We start from the raw sequence: 19,829 nt of genomic DNA, 5'->3' as shown, positions 1-19,829 counted from the left end.
AAGACCTATTCTACCCTAAATCTTCACGGGTCGACCTCGAATATTGACTCGTCACATGATTAGTATTGACCTGTAACATGATGAATATTGATTAATCTGCTAGAAAACAAGATGACGTCTGGTACAAACGTTTCATGGTTTGCAGCTAAGTTACGTAATGAAACAGAGGACAGTTACAAGACTTCAGAAAGTTTAAAGTGAATTTCGGTAAAACAAAACGAATGATTACTCTTGATTACCCTCGGACCCGACCCCTTCAGCAGTCTGGTCAGATCACCTCAGGGGTTGGGTTCTCGGGTCCTTGTTTCCAGCATATTGACCTTGTCAATAGTAATTATTTGTATAGTTTCAGCCTTATAAGTGGCACAATACTGACTCGTGGGGATTCTGGGTAAGAATATAGGTCCTCAGGAATGTATGCTTTTCATAAGAGGTAACTAACGGGATTGGGTGGTCAGGTTCGCTGACTTGTTTCATCAATACAAGTCATCGTATTCCATTTGCGTGGACCGATGCTCATGATGTCAATCACTGGATAATGTGGACGAGAAACCCATTCCAAAAAGCGATCTTAGACTTATGATTGTCGTAAGCCTGTGTTAAAGTATGGGAGTTACAATCATCTTAGACTTATGATTGTCGTAGGCCTGTGTTAAAGTATGGGAGTTACGATCATCTTAGACTTATGATTGTCGTAAGCCTGTGTTAAAGTATGGGAGTTACGATCATTTTAGACTTATGATTATCGTCAGCCTGTGTTAAAGTATGGGAGTTACGATCATCTTAGACTTATGATTGTCGTAAGCCTGTGTTAAAGTATGGGAGTTACGATCATCTTAGACTTATGATTGTCGTAAGCCTGTGTTAAAGTATGGGAGTTACGATCATCTTAGACTTATGATTGTCGTCAGCCTGTGTTAAAGTATGGGAGTTACGATCATCTTAGACTTATGATTGTCGTCAGCCTGTGTTACAGTATGGGAGTTACGATCATCTTAGACTTATGATTGTCGTAAGCCTGTGTTAAAGTATGGGAGTTACGATCATCTTAGACTTATGATTGTCGTAAGCCTGTGTTAAAGTATGGGAGTTACGATCATCTTAGACTTATGATTGTCGTCAGCCTGTGTTAAAGTATGGGAGTTACGATCATCTTAGACTTATGATTGTCGTAAGCCTGTGTTAAAGTATGGGAGTTACGATCATCTTAGACTTATGATTGTCGTAAGCCAGTGTTAAAGTATGGGAGTTACGATCATCTTAGACTTATGATTGTCGTAAGCCAGTGTTAAAGTATGGGAGTTACGATCATCTTAGACTTATGATTGTTGTAAGCCTGTGTTAAAGTATGGGAGTTACGATCATCTTAGACTTATGATTGTTGTAAGCCTGTGTTAAAGTATGGGAGTTACGATCATCTTAGACTTATGATTGTCGTAAGCCTGTGTTAAAGTATGGGAGTTACGATCATCTTAGACTTAAGATTGTCGTAAGCCTGTGTTAAAGTATGGGAGTTACGATCATCTCAGCACTAAGATCCCTTTGTGGAACAGGGCCCAGACTTGATTATTTACAGACAACAGACATATAATAGGAATACTGCTTAGAGCAGCATTAAAGAACAAACAAACAAGAAGACAAAGTCATCTATATCCCCTACACATTGTCCAATCTTAAAGACAATGATAGGTGCGGTCAAATGTGATGGTGTATCGTCCCACTAAAACAGAGACAAACATGGTGCAGATATTCACTGTACACTGTGTTTCCTCTAGTCAAGGCATTTACCCATACTGTCCAGTGCCTGAATTAGATTTTTAAATCATTAACTTCCCTTGGCTGACGTGGTCAGTCTGAGATGTTGCTTGGCCCATTGTGACAGCAGAGCTGGCATTGGCTTCTTACAGCATCATGTCATTGCCTGTGCTATAAGATGAAAGGGATGTGAAGGTGCTATGCTTTGTGCCGGAGCTTGCTTTTCACAACATTGCACACTTTACACATCTGTATAAACACGGGCAAGCCAGGCATGTTGATGAATGTTTTGATAATCTGTGTTGCTGTATTTATATGAGAATCTAGGGCCAACTTCCACATGTCTGTGATGATTCTTGCATCATTATTGACAAGCATGTGGAAAATTCATCTAGCATGAACACTAGACTCAGTTCATCTATATATTAGAAGTACGAAAAGTCCTAAAATTGCATTATGTCTTATTACGCTGACAATATTATTGATATCCTATTTCATGATGAAGAATTACATTATATGATTAATAGCTTATCATGCTTGTGTTTGGGGATGGTAAACATGGTAAATATCCTGAATTTTTTGGGAATGGTTAATATCCTGAATTAGGAATAAACACTGTGTATTTATTCCTAATATGTCCACATTGTTATACCTAATACAGGATATTTACCATTCCCAACCACACTCGTGTGATAACCTCTATATCTGTCTGATTTGTTGCCTTATTTTGAAGAACTCCTGCAATTGCGAAATCCATGCAGTCAAGCCAAAAAGCTTGACAGTTAACCTTATCACAACAGATACATTTAGGACGAATATCCACATCATCTTCACAGGAGTATTTTAAGTTATTATGCATTTAAAATTAAACAGATTGTGTTGACTGACTCATAATTTTATTCAGTGATTACTAAATGAGCCTTGTTATCAGCAGTCTGGCATTTGTCTTCATCACATCATTTTATCAAATGCTCAGATAACCTAATTTCCGTCTGGTTGTTAGATGTTTGACGCCACACTCAGCAATATTCTGGCTATATCACAACAACCCGTAAACACGGCAAATAATCAGGTCTGGCCAGGAGAACCAGTGGTTGATATTATGACACACTTTCACACTGTCAGGCTACAATCACCAGCCAAGCAACCACCCATCAACTTAGTCACCTCTTACAATGCTGGGGATCTTATCTCCCTTTGGCTGTCTTCAGGGTCTGATGTCAGTGATGTTATGAGGGAGTGATGTTATGAGGGAGTGAGTGAGTATGGTTCTGCTCGCTTTTAACAATATTCAAGCAGTATTACTGCGCGGGACACAAGATTTGGGCTTTTCACATTGTACCCATGTGGGAAATCGAGCCCTTAAAGTATAATGAGCAAATGCTTTAACCACGAGTCTAATCCACCCCTCCCTTACGATGTTACAAGTCTAACTAACAAAGAGTTTTTAGGCATGCAGCGTTAGAAATTGGCACTGGTCCTATAGTCCTTACCAAACTGCCCAATAGTAAAGGTATCCTAAGGACTAGTAGAAATTGGCCAATTTTAAGGGTTATGTTATTATTATAAGGACTAGTGGACAAAAACTGTTAGTTTCTAGCCCTGGGCATGTAATGTTTATTCTTAACCTGGACTACACATAAGTGACATATCCATCACTTTTATACATCTGATCTAAGGCTCGGACGAGTCCAAATTAACTACCTGGGTAACCACTGTAGGTCTCAAGAGATGGGAACAAAATGTCAATTGGGAATTGTTTTTAAAATTGTTGTAACTATTTAGATACATGCATCAATTCATCAGATCATGTGTACACTGAAGCTTTATCTTTACTCCAACACATACAAAAAAAGTCAAAAGGAATGTGTGCATCGTCAGAAAGAAATGCGAACATTAGCGACTTGTAGTGTAACTGAGCTATAGTAAGTTTTTGTCATTAAATAATATATCACGCGACTAACCACATGTCCGGGTAGTCCTGTGGGTACCCGGGTCCTAGTGAGGACCCACCCGGCCCGAGTACCCAGTCTGTGCCAAAAAACATTTTTGCCTGCTTGCCTGAATTAGCTTTGTTTATCCTTTGCTGTAGAGTTTCGTGTTAACGTATGGACGTAGATTAGCTGTTTACAAAAGAATTGACTTCTACTTCATCATATTCATATAATGATGACCAAACTGTATGAATGTTTGAGTTCGCGACGACATTCTTACCATGTTTGGACCTCACTCTATGAAAGTTCATACACCAATGACCTCACACTAAAGTGAATGTCAATTCTTTGAGTTTGTTTCACTATTCAGGGTTAGAAACTAATAGTTTTTGTCCACTCGTCCTTATAATGATAACATATAGCAAAACCTTTAAAATGGGCCAATTTCTACTAGTCCTTAAGATACCATTACTATTGGGCAGTTTGGTAAGGACTATAGGACAAGTGCCAATTTCTAACGCTGCTATTTTATACTTCGAAGGGTGTGTATACAATTTTATTTAGTGTGTTTGAATTCATGTTTACACTGACAGCCATACACACAACCAGCTGTATTGCAGAATAAAACAGTTCCTCAAAACGAAAGGTGACATGAGTGTATGCATGCTGAAATTGATTAACAGTAACAAACTGATTCCAACAATATCATCATTTCTGGTGTCCCCCGCTGTGATATTGCTGTAATATTATCACATTAGAAGGTCTGGTGGTATTTTAAAAAACTACCTCAGTAGGTCAGTCAGTGCATCGTTATGCATTTACATCAAGTACAGGACATCAAAATGGCCGACACAATCAACATGACAGGGGAGATTTCCGAAGTGGTTAATAAACCTGTTGTGTTAATAAGTGACAGGTGATGATAAAGATGTGTTAAATCAGAGCTCCAGATAAGCTTTTGGTGTTGTGGGTATTTTACCCATGCATTTTAAAATCATTGGGTATCATTGGGTATTCAAATTTCTGTTACCCACTAGTTTTTACACATGTGGGTATTTAAGTTAAATATTTAAAAATACTATTCATCTAGTCCCTGCAAACTGGTGTTGTGTGGGTTCGAGAGCTTTATAGGACTCAAAAATACCACGATACTTCCACAAGAAAGTGTGATGGCAAATGATCATGATGTAACTGTCATCATGGAGTTTGGCAAGGTTGACGGAATGCCCGTTTATAATTTCAAAATAAGTTGCTGATTTGCTAAACGAATACGCAGGGTTACTTCACGATATTTTGATGATACGCACAAGTTTTATTTTGGTAGCGTATCTGTAATGTTCGTTGCATATTTTATACGCTTGGATTTTATTTTACTGCGTATTTCAGCATTTCTGATTTGTATTATACGCAGATACGCAGCTTATCTGGAGCTCTGGTTAAATAGATACTGAGGTAAATTCAGTGATTGCTGTAAACTGTCACTTGTCAGTCAATAGTTTTGACGTGTATTTCTGAGTATTGTTCACTAGGATGAGTTGTAGCAAGCTGTCATGCTCATGCCATCTTCCTGAGGCAGGGGAGTTAACTGAGTCCAGGTTCCAAACTTGGCTTCAATTATGGAGTTATATTTTGGCTTGACTTAACAAGTTTTTGCATAGTCCGATGAAAACTGTTTAACGAAATCAATATCCGGTTCAAAAATAAAATGTTGCCTGCCATGCCATATTTCTGCTGATTGTAGGATTTGCAGAGCATGTGTACTGTCAACTTGGATTCAACAGATATTTTCCAAATCTTTTCATGTTTCCATGTGCCTCAAGTGATTTGATGCACTTCGCAAGGTGAAACCTGTTTTAAAGGGTTAAAATGATCTGAATATTCCCAGGGGTTTCCCAAGGAATGTGAAAGTTATGAGTCTGTAAGTGTCATTTCAAGAGCCTCATGAGAAACACATCAACTTCAAAACGTTTATGAATGTCAGTTTTGAGGTCATGTGACCGGTCTCTCATCCAATGGAAAAGCCCTACATCGTGTAAAGTTCACATCCAAAAAGGTTTTGACACTGGCCTTGGACTAGCAGCGCAAGTCGCAAAGTCACATATATGTTAATTGCACACTGGAATGAAAACGTGCTGAGAGCATGCTCAACAGAACTACAATCAACAGTCAAGTTGATATAAATATATATAATGGAACAGTTAATTATGCTGTAGTAAGTGAGGACATACTTACACTTAACAACACCCAGCAGAGAGAGAGAGAGAGAGAGAGAGAGAGAGAGAGAGAGAGAGAGAGAGAGAGTGTGAGTGAGTGAGTGAGTGAGTGAGTGAGTGAGTGAGTGAGTGAGTGAGTGTGGTTTAACGCCACTTTTAGCAATATTCCAGGTGGGGGACACCAGTAATGGACTTCGCACATTGTACCCATGTCGGGATTCGAACCCGGGTCTTCATCCTAACAAGTGAACGCTTTAACCACTAGGCTGACCGACAGCCCCAGAGAGAGGGGGGAGAGAGGGGGTAGAGAGGGAGGGTCCTGTGAGGTCTTCTATAGTATCTGAATCTAGGAACTTTCTAATTCACTGATTAGTATCAACAATGACTGAAAAATAACAAACCAATAATAGACATGCAAGTCTACAACACTGTCAGTACAGCCTACATTATTGCAACATCGCTATCAAATGAAAACCTCTAATCATGCTGATTCACTCTCTATAACGAAATACATTAGATACGTAAACAAGGGAACTGAATGGACTATTGATAGTACTGACTCAAGTCTCCAACCCTTCTCTGACTTGACACGCATGGCTTCAGATTGGGTCATTTTCTAGGGCACTGACTGACTACCGTCCAAAATGTCCTAATGGTTTCTTAAGGATTGGATCATGATGTTGAAGAATATCCATTCAAAGGTTGATAAAATCAGGACAAAGGCTTAATGTAGTACATCTCCAGCAAAAGCACTGCTAGTGAGATGGGCATGATAGCGAATAGGATGGGCGAACATTGAGGCCACACAAACCAGTGTTGCAGCAATAACCCTAGACTTGCACAAGTCTCTAAGGCAATAATTATTAGTTTAAATCATAAGTTCTAGATTATGTAAATAATAAGAACAAGTTGTCCCTATAACAGACTGGAGTCCTTACTGTCCTCATATCTAGACTTGCCCATTAGTAGGATAGAATAACTTCACATCCATGGATTTTTCTTTCAGTACAGCCGTAGAGCAAGGCTACAATAACCGTGATAATAGGAACACAATGGAAACTCCTGTGGCTACGTGACAAGTAACAACAACGATAGGCCAGTACATTATGTTATCACACGAACACAGGCTTAGGATCACGTCCTACTGTGGATATTCACAATAGCCTCATAGATCAACACTAAATATAAACATATCTTGTCACATGTACCAGGAGTTAAGTAAGGGCTTTTTTTATAATTTAGCTTGGAAGTCCCATGTCGAAACCCTAGTGTCGAAAGATGGAACTTCTTAGGGTACCTTGATTCAATCAGCGTTAGACATTGGCACGTGTCCTATGGTCCTTGCCAAACTGACCAATAGTTAAGTTATCCTAAGGCCTATTAGAAATTTGCTCTCTTTAAGGGTGTTACTGTATGTTATCATTACAAGGACTAGTGGGCTAAAACTGTTAGTTTCTATCGCTATTCAATACAGTAGAATTAAATGTCAAGGACTCCACAACCATCTTATTTTTAACACAGTATTTACCTGGGAAAAAACATCTCTATTTGGGAAGTTTTTCCTAGTTACACAGATACTGCAAGGACTAAATCTGAAGACCCATGTAAGATCACCAGCTTTAAATCCTACAGAAGATCAGGCCAACAGTATCCTTGTTTAACCATGTTAACAGAGAAGACTGCCCAAAATATTACAAAAGTAAAAGCAACCAAAAAAATAACAAAAAAATAAATGCTGTGTTTGATATAAAATAATCTTAAGAACAAGTCTGATAAATTAGATTTAAAAGAATTTCCTTCAAATCAAGTCCGACATTTTTATATTTTGTTACTTTGCCTCCTGCCTCTTTGTATACTGACCAAGATGATCTGTGCAAGCAAAAATTGGTATGGATTTACAGGTCCCTGAGAAATAAATTAATTGTAATTTTTATTAGTCCATAAAAATGACCTGCTTCACAGCTGCCATTTACCTAATGGTAACAGTGGTAGTCCACAAAGAAAAGTCATTCCTCCATCCTGAATGTTATCAGTCTCAGATAGTAGATAACATCAATTTCTAACACTTTGATTATGTGTTGCCTACTGTACAAATGTAATTCTTCACGTTGAGTGTGGTATTTTGTCACTTTTACAGTCTATAATTTATTCACAAATCTGAAGCTTACAATAGTTCATATAATAACACTAAATTCTACTTAAAGTGATGTTCAAAGATCAGGCTAGTACGCTCGGATCTTTTCCGTAAGGACCAATATGTTAGCAGAAAAAGGTCTTCACACATTGCAGGGGCGATCGGGTAGCCTAGTGGTTAAAGTGTTTGCTCGTCACTCTAAAAGTTTGTTTTGTTTGTTTGTTTGTTTGTTGTTTAACGCCACACTCAGCAATATTCCAGCTATATGACGGCGGTCTGTAAAATAATCGAGTCTGGACCAGACAATCCAGTGATTGACATCATGAGCATCGATCCACGCAATTGGGATCGATGATATGTATCAACCAAGTCAGCGAGCCTGACCACCCGATCCCGTTAGTCGCCTTTTACGACAAGCATAGTCGCCTTTTACGGCATGTATGGGTTGCTGACGACCTATTCTAACTCGGAATCTTCACGGGTCCGTCACACTAAAGACCAGGTTTGAATCCTGACATGGGTACAATGTGTGAAGCCCATTTCTGGTGTACCCCGCTGTGATATTGCTGGAATATTGCTAAAAGTTGCGAAAAAAAACTCACTCACTCACTCACTTCACACATTGCACCCATGTGGGGAATAAAAATTGGTCACTTGACATGACGAGTGAACGATTACCACCCATGTGTTGGCTGAGCCTGACGGAATTAATGTGTGAAGCTTTATATAGGGCAAAGATCTCCACCAACCATGCATGCCAGAGCATGAGGCGAGGTGAATTGGGCTTACATGATGCTTGAATGCTTGTGTTCAAGCGTGTATGTGTGTACAAGTCCGTACTAAGGCCAGTTTTATAGTGCTAGCCCACTGAGATACCACGCTACAGTTAACATGAATACCATCCCCAAAACTTGCAAGATCAAGCCTCCCATGTTCATGCATACAAGGGTTGTAACTCTAAATTCCACACACCGCCACTGACAACACTGAACATTTTACCAGCACTTTAATCATTTACTTCCACTGACAATTACTACAAATAAATTTACCAGTCTCTTAGGGATGGATAACTCGGGTACTCGGGTCAGTTCACATTTCTTTCTGACTGAATGCACACATTCCTTCTGACTTTATATGTTGGCATAAAGATAAAACTTAAGTCAACTTCAGTGTGAGCATGACAAGAGCAGTTTATACGTGTATCTAAATAAATTTTGACAGGAGTACGGTCAAACATTTCCCAATCGGACACTGAGTACCTATCTCTTGAGGCCTACAGCGAGTGCCCGGGTAGGGTCGGGTATGAGTGGAATAGGTACCCGGGGAGGGTCGGGTAATAGGGGGGGGTACCCGGGTAGTAAATTTGGACTCGTCCCAGCCCTACAGTCTCTACTGGCACATGACACAAGAGCAACACATGGACATGAACATATGTACTTTTTGCTTAAGGTTCAGGACAATTCACGACAAACACCTGAGATTCACTTTAGAAATCGTAATGAGTGAGTGAGTGAGTATGGTTTTACGCTGCTTTTAGCAATATTCCGTCAATATCATGGAGGGGGGACACCAGAAATGGGCTTCACGCATTATACCCATGTGGGAAATCGAATCTGGTCCTTCAGCGTGACGAGCGAATGCTTTAACCATTAGGCTACCCCACCACCCCGAGAAATCATAATGAAGGGGCAAACCTTCTTAATAACAACTGCTTATTGTCAAAATTATCTAGCACAAGATGAAATGACATTCATTGAGTTCCAAGATGCATTGAAAGCATTCTTCTTGTGGGCACACTCAAGAGGCACATCTAAACATCCTTATGAGTGCCCGTTGGCATGCATGAAAAGAAAACCCTTTCTATCCTAGCAACAGTCCAGGGCTGCCTGTTGTTATTTTAAGTCACATACATGACCAACTGGGCCCAATGTTTGAAAATGTTTTCATAAAGATCTGGGTTTGAACTGGTCTTCAGCAACCTATGTTAGTCTTCCGAGAGACTAACAGGACCAGATGGTCAGGCTCGCTGACTTGGCTGATGCATGTTACTGTATCCCAATTGCGTAGACGATGCTCAAGACGTCAGTCACTTGATTGTCTGGTCCAGACTCGATTATTTACAGACCACTGTCATATGGCTGGAATAGTGTTGAGTGCGGGTTAAACAACAAACAACAAAAGTAAACATCTATCTTCAACACCACCTTGATTGGAATCACATCACAGCACGAAAGCTAAATATGAGAGGAAACCTCTACATGACACAGGAGATACACAGTTACCAGAATTGTGAAACAAAAGAAGGAGTTGTATGGCAACGACAGACCGAGGTTCTCAGTGAGGGGGATTTGGGCCATCTCTGCCTCCTGTAATGTATCCAGTATTCATCTCGGAATCAAAACTATGGTAGGTACTCTTGGTAGGAAAATTGGGAACATAAATTCAGAATTTTGTTTAAAATTGGGATATTTTTTTTATAAACTTTCATTTACTGAACAAGCTGAAGTATAAACATTCATATTCAAATACAATAATGCAAAACCAAGCATTTAATCCTCTTCCTCTGTCCTCAACTCTGCAAAGCCATAACATTAAACACTCCGCCACTTTTGCCATTAGCAATGATTAGTCTGAAGCCTGAGTCTAGTAAAATTCTGTCCAGTGCAGTAAGCTCAGGTAATAATGGTCCACATAATAACACTAAAATCTACAGAAAATAATGTTAAAAGCCAATGTTGAAATGGTAGTCTCAAAGGTTTTTGGTACAGACTGATTGAATATAACCACAACGTGACTGGAAGTTTTAAATTCCAATGTGAAAATTTCTACAGATATGGGACATCCTTGTGTATTTTCAATATCATTTGGTTGTTTAATTGTTTGTTGTTTAACGTCACACTCAGCAATATTGTGGCTATATGACGGCGGTCTGTAAATAATTGAGTCTGGACCAGACAATCCAGTGATTAACATCATGAGCATCGATCCACGCAATTGGGATCGATGACATGCATCAACCAAGTCAGCGAGCCTGACCATCCGATCCCGTTAGTTGCCTCTTACGACAAGCGTAGTCGCCTTTAACGGCTAGTATGGGTTGCTGAAGACCTATTCTACCCCAGATCTGAGCAGGTCTAGACAAATCCCTGTTGTGACTTTTATCCTAAAGATGGACAGCTGGCAACTTCCCAAATGTGTTGAGATCTTGCTTTTTTAAGAAACTTTAAACAAATGAGGATACAGCACACTTTTGCTAGTATTTGTCATTTAGTAATATCGATAACTGCAGTTGCTGAAACTGATATTTGTTCCAGTTAAATAAAATATGGATCCTAATTCAGTCCTATGGACATACTTATGTTCATTCATTGGTTTGCAAGACCGCCTCCGTGGTCTAGTGGTAGAGCATCCGCCCGGAGAGCGGAAGGTCCAGGTTTCGATCCCCAGCCACATCATACCAAAAGACGTTAAAAGATGGTACTTGTTGTTACCCTGTCTGGCGCTCGGCATTAAGGGGCTAAAACAAGGACTGGTTGGCTCGGAGTCAGTATACTGTTTCTGAGTGGGGTATTCATGTTAAACTGCGGCATGGTATCTCAGTGCCCTAGCACCATCAGTCCGGATTAGTACAAGCAGCCACACCCACACACGTGCATGCACGTCGCTATATAAGTGCAATAATCTTGGAGGCGACGTTAAACCCCATTTCACCTCACCTCATTGGTTTGCAGATCAGAAAAGATTATCAGCTTTCAAGATAGAAGTGTGACACAGGGAAACCACAATGATGTTTAGGTTTCCTTTGGAATGTAAGAGTGCTGGCGATCTTACAAGAATACTTCAGATGTATCTTCAAACTCGGGGAATATCATTTCACCATGAGCCAGATAATCAGCTGTATTAATCTAGAACCTTTGCTTCCTTCTCTTTCATTGACCATGTTTGTATGTTCATTTTACATGTTTAGCTACATTACTTTTGCAAAAGAACATCAGTTATAGTTATACTATTGAAAAGAAGTTAAGAACCACCCACTTCTTTCATATTACTGTAGTTAATCTGTCATGCCGCAAGTAATCATCATATCATCATCATCATCATCATCATCATCATCACAAGGTATGTCTTAAGATACTAGAAACAAATTGAATGTATGTTTAAATTTTCACCCAGCCTCTAATACAAGGAATTTCTAACCATGAAAGTTCAAACTGAATTGAAAGAATTTTTATGTGACTTACAGTGGTAGAAACTAACCGTTTTAGTCCACTAGTCCTTATGATGATAACCATGATAACATATATAAACCCCTTTAAAATAGAAAATTTCTACTAGTCCTTATGATGCCACAACTATTGAGCAGTTTGGCAAGGACCATGGGACTAGTGTCAATTTCTAACGCTAGACTTACCAATTTTCAAATAGCATCTATCAATTTGAAAATAAGAAAAAGGACATTTATGCCTGGAGATATTTCGAGTTTCAGTAGATAAGTTTTAATCTTAAAGTCAACAATATTAGGCTTATTTAAACAACAATTTCTAGAAAGACAGAACAAAAAAATAGAAAGAAAAGTATTGACACAAAAACATATCGACATAATCATGATAATGTGCAAAAGTATTAACGTGCACCAGTCTGGGTTAACATGGTTAAGCAAACAACCAGTCATATTTGTAATAAGAATCATGCTCATATACCTCATTATCTGGAAACAAGTTCATCGTTTATTTCTGAAAAGTGTTCTTCACGTCTAATGCTGATCGCTTGTCCCACTGTCAGCAGCTATTTAAGACATATGATCTCGTTAATTAAAGGAGGTATATCTGACATCCACAAAACCATACATGCAATAATCTGATCATCATAATGGGGCTGCCCATCTCTTTGCTTGAGAAACAATTAGTCTGTTGGAAACATGTACCGTATTTGACGTAATAAGCACCCTGCTCTTATAAGCGCCCACGGCAATATTTGCCAATATATTGACAAGTGAACAATCCCAATTAGCACCCTTCTAATTGATCAATGTACACAAGACTTATTTATTTGTGTATAATACGCACTCGTGTGTTATATGCACCCTTAATTACAGGCAATTATTTGTGTATAATATGCACTCGTGTTTTATACGCACCCTTAATTACAGGCAATTAACTTCTGGAAAAATATATCTGTCGTGTATAAAACGCACAGACTTTTCTTTTGTATCATTTCAGGCTGTCAGCATAAACCATTATATTTATGATCTTTCAACTCTTTCACCAAATTTATATTCTAATAAGAGCCCCCTATTTCTAATTTTGAGAGCTCCCTAGGCGCTTATTACATCGAATACGGTATTATTGTACATGAGCAGATGATTGATTGAAAGTGAGGTGAGGTGAGGTGAGGTTTAACGTCGCGTCCAAGATTATTGCACTTATATAGCGATGTGCATGTGTGTGTGTGTGTGTGTGTGTGTGTGTGTGTGTGTGCGTGTGCGTCTGCTTGTTGTACTAGTCCGGACTGGTGCCGATTTATAGTGCTAGCCCACTGAGGTACCATGCCGCAGTTTAACATGAATACCCCGCTCAGACACAGTATACTGACTCTGAGCCGACAAGTACCATATTTTATCGTCTTTTGGTATTACGCGGTCAGGGATTGAACCCTGGACCTTCCGCTCTCCGGACGGACGCTCTACCACTAGACCACGGAGGCGGTGATTGATTGAAAGAAACATATACTATGAAAAAAAAGTAAAAGAATATCTGATTTTTTATATGATGATAGTTAATCTGTCATGTCATGACAGATAAACTCTAGTCATATAAAATAATTGGGTGTTCTTAACTTATGCAATAAAGCTTTTTAAGTTTCCTTGTGTACATACTTTTTACATAAAATTCAAATGTTAAACATGTTAAATGGGGATAAATAAATTTAAAAAACACTTCAAATTTCTTAATATGTTCTTCAAAAGGTACCTGAATATTGCCACTTGTGTAATGTTACCGTATTCAACGTAATAAGCGCCCTGGGTGCTCTCAAGAATAGAACTAGGGGGCACTTATTGGAATATTATTTTGGTGGAAAAAAAAAACAGAGTTGAAAGATAAATTCCGTGGTTTATGCTGACTGCCTGAAATGTTTATGTACGACATATATTTTTCCAGAATTTAATAGCCCATATTTAAGGGTGCATATAACACATGAATGCGTATTATACACGAAAGAGATAGGTCTTGTGTAGATTGATCAATTGGAAGGGGTGCCAATTGGGATTGTTCACTAGCCAATATATTAGCAAATATCGCTGTGGGTGCTTATTAGAGCGGGGCGCTTATTACGTCGAATGCGGTAATTAAACTTGTCTCATGGTTAAACTTACTGCAGCCAGTGGTCATGTCTTCAGCCTACTGTACAAGTTGTATACTCATATCAGTACACTCATTCGGTGGAATGGTAACAAAATTGTGCTTTTCTGGTTTAACTGTTTTCACTTTTTAATTTAAGTTTGTGTAGAATGTATAAACTAATGATAAAAGTAGTCTCATTTAACATTAATTGACCTGAATAAGTAGAGCGGTACAGTGTAGAGGTGTCACATGCCATTGAGTTGACCCTATGCTGCCATATGGTCTTGGCATAACTGCTGACATATTTAATGTTGTTGGCTACCCTTATAATAAACCGGAGATTTATCCAAACTTGTGAAAACGTTTTATCAGATTTTACAAGTGAATGTAAACACTCTCAGGAGTGTAATGATTGCAACATAAGATAAAATGAGGTGTAGCGGTGCAGAGCATATTCTATCTTTAGCCACACTGCCTGACTGCTTGTGACACATGCAATACCCAGTAGGTCAGATGCTTGTGAAAATGTATAGAAACTAGTAAAATGCTGCTTGTCAGAAAACAAGTTCTAATGAGCATGATGAGTGAGTGAGGTTTTACACAGCTTTTAGCAATATCAGGAAATACCATGGCAGGGGGACACCAGAAATGGCCTTACACATTACCCTTGTGGGGAATCAAACCTGGGTTTGGCGCAAACCCAGTTGTAAGTGGTCTAGAAGCAATAATCACATATGTAATTCTATCCTCCAAATGTCTTCATAGTTCCCCCCAACAGTGTTGGAAATTAAAAGGGGTCCTGGGGTCCTTGAGTGCCGCTGCACTACAGTATTTGAATCTACGGATGCCTAATCTTTACTTTTAACATTAGCATAATGACGAGGACCTTTGATGCTGAACACTGATCCAACAATACACACTGTAATTACGCTTGTGCTTTGCTTCACAAAAGCAACATCTCAAGGTTTGTCTGATTGGTTGAAAAACGTTTTTGAATGGGACTAGAAACCCGAAATATTCTGGACTTTTCACGGTGTTTGAATATATTTCTATTAATAGGTATCTATGTTGTCTCTATTCCAAATTTGAGTGATTGAGTTCCAGTTATATCACACCATGTCAGCTTAATGTGGGAGGAAAGCCTGAAGTGATGCAGGTCTTTGGTGAAACCCATGAGCAAGGGTATAGTCTGACAAAACTAGACATGTACCAAGGTGAACTTGAGTCGAACCAACAATCATCAGTAGAGGACGTAACGTGTACACGAGACGGCTCTCCCGTCTCGAGACGGCTCTCCCGTCTCGCGCACAAGTGACCACCTGAGAGGGGTCACTCGTATGCGTGACGGCCTGTCAGTGGACCATGGATTTCTGCATGTTGCACATAAATGTCTCTACAAGTGTTATTTGTGAAAATAATAAAACAAAATTATCATACAGCGTTAGAAATTGGCATTAGTCCTGTAGTCCTCACCAAACTGCCCAATAGTAAAGGTATCCTAAGGACTAGTAGAAATATGACATTTTAAGGGTTTTGCTATATGTTATCATTATAAGGACTAGTGGACAAAAACTGTTAGTTTCTAACCCTGTCATAGGTTTCTGGAGTGCCCAAGGGATGCAACTCTGCATGGCGAATTGCGGCGCCTAGATAACTGGGCCAACTGTGCCCCATAAATTTGAAGAAAAAAACCCATGACATCGGTTTAATAAATGGATACTACATTCATCATGTTCATTGTATATAAGATTGATATACTATTATCAGAACAACTGTGATTGATTTTGTTTTTCTCAACCCTCTAACAATGCAGGTTCAGATGTCAGAAGAGCACATGACATTGGCCATTGTATCAAGATGTATCACAGCACACCTAAAAATGTCATGTCTGTCTAACAGCTGCGATAGCTCAGGTAGAAAGAGAGCCCGACAGAAATTAATGATGACTTTTGTATCATACAAGAACAATATTGAAAAACTTTCAGATTTGCAAAGTTATGAGCTGATGAGTATTTCCAGGTAACACACACATTTATCTCCTAAGATGGTCAAAAGACAAAGTTTTGAGGCTGCAACTAATCCAAGACCAGCTCAGATCAACTTGTATACTAAATCTGAAAACCAATACTCTGACCAGATGTAACAGCTTGAGACACAGACTGATGTTTTTTTCACACCCGTTTGCTTGCCATTCAACATGACTCCCAGCAATACTCCAGTGGTCTGTAAATAATCGTGTCAGGACAAAACAACCAAGTGTTTGACAGCATGAGCATCGATCTATGGGATACAATGATATGCATCAACCAAGTCAGGGAGCCTGACCACCTCATCCCGTTAGTCACTGCTTATGACAAGCATAGGTTGCTGAAAATCAACTCAGCCTATTATAAACCTGGATCTTCATGGTTTTTTTCCTGAGAACATGTCATCGGAATATGTCACAGAGTCCACGACATGACAACCCGTGAAGATTCCGGGGTAGAATAGGACTTCAGCAACCCATGCTTGTCGTAAAAGGTGACTAACGGGATCGGTTGGTCAGGCTCGCTGCTTTGGTTAATGCATGTCATTGGTCCCAATTGTGAAGATCGATGCTCATGATTTCAATTACTAGATCGTCTGGTCCAGACTTGATTATTTACAGACTTCCGTCATATAGCTGGAATATTGCTGAGTGTGGCGTTAAACAACAACTAACCAGCCAACCATGACATGACAATGTGTTTATTCTGTCTATCTGGATGCATCGCTTCAGTACTTTAAGAGACGTAACACAGCATAAAAGTGAGTGAGTGAGTTTGGTTTTACGCTGCTTTTAGCAATACACATCCAGCAATATCACGGCGGGGGACACCAGAAATGGGCTTCACACATTGTACCCATATTGGGATTCGAACCCAGGTCTTTGGCGTGACAAGCGAACGCTTTAACCACAAGGCTACCCGACCGCCCCCACAGCATGAGAGCATAAAAGACAAGGGATCCATGCCATACCTCTATAATTCAAGGATGAGTAACTACAGTAACATTTCCTTGTCGACTACCAAAATTTAACATGAGGTAAATAGCAACACTGAAGAAAATTTTTGTGGATCAGTTACAATATATTTTAATGTTTAACTCTGGGCACATGTTCATCCAGAGCAACATTTGTTTGACAGATCTTCTTGGCCAGGAGGCAATTAGTCTCCATGGTCTGGTGCTTAATTTCACTGTAGGTCTAGTCAATCTAATTAGAGCCTTGAACGAATTTGGGACATTGTCTCCATGTAATGAGGGTTATTGTTTACTGTTAGATTGGTGTACCCCATAAAGCTGGGTTTAGTAGACACGTTATGTGTTATCTTATTGACCAGATTCAAACTTGCTAGTCTGCTAATGATCACCATCCTCCTCACCATCATCCACTTATTATGGTCAAACAATCTCTCCAAATGAATATTTATTAATTGGCATGTCAGGCATTAATGCTTATTACACCTCCTTTTAAACCATATGCAACCTAATTGCCGTCATAGAAGTATTTCTTTTCAGTTCTACAACAGACAGTTACTCCAGTTTAGTCATCTCTTCCTTCATAAATGGCATACTGTATTCAACATAATAAGCGCCCAGGGTGCTCTCAAAATTAGAAATAGGGGGCTCTTATTAGAATATTATTTTGGTGAAAAAAAAACAGAGTTGAAAGATTGTCAATTTTGTGGTTTATGCTGACAGCATGAAATGTTAATATACGACAGATATATTTTTTAGTGTATTAGGTTCTTCAGATAACCAATGTTATTAGGCAATCTCTGTCTCCGCCAGACGATTGTTCTGCATTTCCTGATAACCCTTACTTGTCTTCTATAGAATTTATTTTTATAAACACATGGTTTAAAACAAGCTCTACAAATGCTCTACACTGAGGATAGTGGTAAGCACAGTCTTAGTCTGAGTATTGTTAATGAGTTTAGCCTTAATATGAGACCAACCTTAATTTACCTCAGGCAATTAGTCTCCATGGCCTGGTGCTTAATTTCACTGCAGGTATAGTCACTGTAATTAGAACCTTGAACGTAATTGGGACATTGTCTCCATATAATTAGGGTTATTGGTTACTGTTAGATTGATGTTAGTCTGTCTTACAGACCCTGATACAAATATATATCAAATGCAGCCCATGCAAGTCTATAATGTTTGGCAAGTCTAGATCACTGCAGTATCTGAAAATGAAGAGTCACTGGGCTCCTTTTTATTATATTTTTATTAAGATAACTGAACAACTGTTTTTTTAATGTACGATATGTTCATTTCAGAGACTAGATTTTAGTCTAGATTGATGTACCCCATAAAAGTTGATTTAGTAGACATGTAATATGTTATTTTATTGACTAGATTCAAACTTGCAGGCACCATGTGCACAAGCCTCCATTCACAAACAGTCCCTACTACATGTACATATAGAACATAATATTGTTAAGTCCCCACCTGACTTTAAACAGCAAAGTAGTAATATTGGTACAACTATTGAAACTACAATGATATTGGTCTCTGCCAGTGTACCTTCACTTATAAAAGACACCCTGAATTTGTACTATTGCCGTTTTGACATGACTTGTAGTTTTTATTAGGGCTGGGACGAGTCCAAATTTACTACCCGTGAACCCACCCCCCTATTACCCGACCCTACCCAGGTAGCCGCTGTAGGTCTCAAGAGATAGGTACAGAGTGTCCGATTGGGAAACGTTTGACCGTACTACTGTCAAAATGTATTTAGATACAGGTATAAGATGATCTGGTCATGCATACACTGAAGTTGACTGAAGTTTTATCTTTATGCAAACACATAAAGTGAGAAGGAAGGTGTGCATAGCAGCGGTAGAAAGTAACTGTTTTAGTCCACTAGTTCTTATAATGATAACATATACTATAGCAAAACCCTTAAAAATGGAAAAATTCTACTAGTCCCTATGATATCTTTACTACTGGGCAGTTTGGCAAAGACTATAGGACAACAATGCATAGTAGGAAAGAAATGTGAAAATTTGTCACTTATAGTGTAACCATAGAGTTCTAGATAATTTTTGCCATAATACTCGGACCCCATGGTACCGCGGCATTCATCGTATCGAGGCATTTGTGATTTCCGGTAGTTCACGCGGGACACGTCTCTTAGCAGCTGTCTATTAATGCAAATTAGTAGCCAGGAAGTGCACACTTCGTAAACAATTTCAATTTCCTCGGAATGTTCCGTCTGCTGTAAGTAAGGAGTTAATAATGCGTTGATACATATTTCTGGCATCTTTTGTAATATTGCCTTACCCCCATCTATCAATGGCCAACAATAACCCGCAGTTCCCCAAGTAAACTTTTTCTATCGACCTGAACTAGATCATCTGCATATTCATGGCGACTAATAAGGTAACGGAAGTTACGTAGTCCGCACATTTTTTGCCCTTCTGTGCCC

The 19,829-nt window shown here is 39.1% G+C and overlaps 1 protein-coding gene across 1 annotated transcript in view; it reads right to left on the bottom strand.

Annotated features, from left to right (window-relative positions):
• The window catches only part of LOC124140868 (fatty acid 2-hydroxylase-like), a 36,456-nt gene that overhangs the window by 15,117 nt on the left and 1,510 nt on the right, over window positions 1-19,829 (bottom strand). The gene's annotated exons all lie outside the window — the stretch shown is intronic.

Source organism: Haliotis rufescens, unplaced genomic scaffold (genome assembly GCF_023055435.1).
Source record: "Haliotis rufescens isolate VD_foot unplaced genomic scaffold, xgHalRufe1.0.p SCAF_17, whole genome shotgun sequence".
Lineage (NCBI taxonomy): Eukaryota > Metazoa > Mollusca > Gastropoda > Lepetellida > Haliotidae > Haliotis > Haliotis rufescens.
This window is presented reverse-complemented; position numbering and strand designations above follow the sequence as displayed.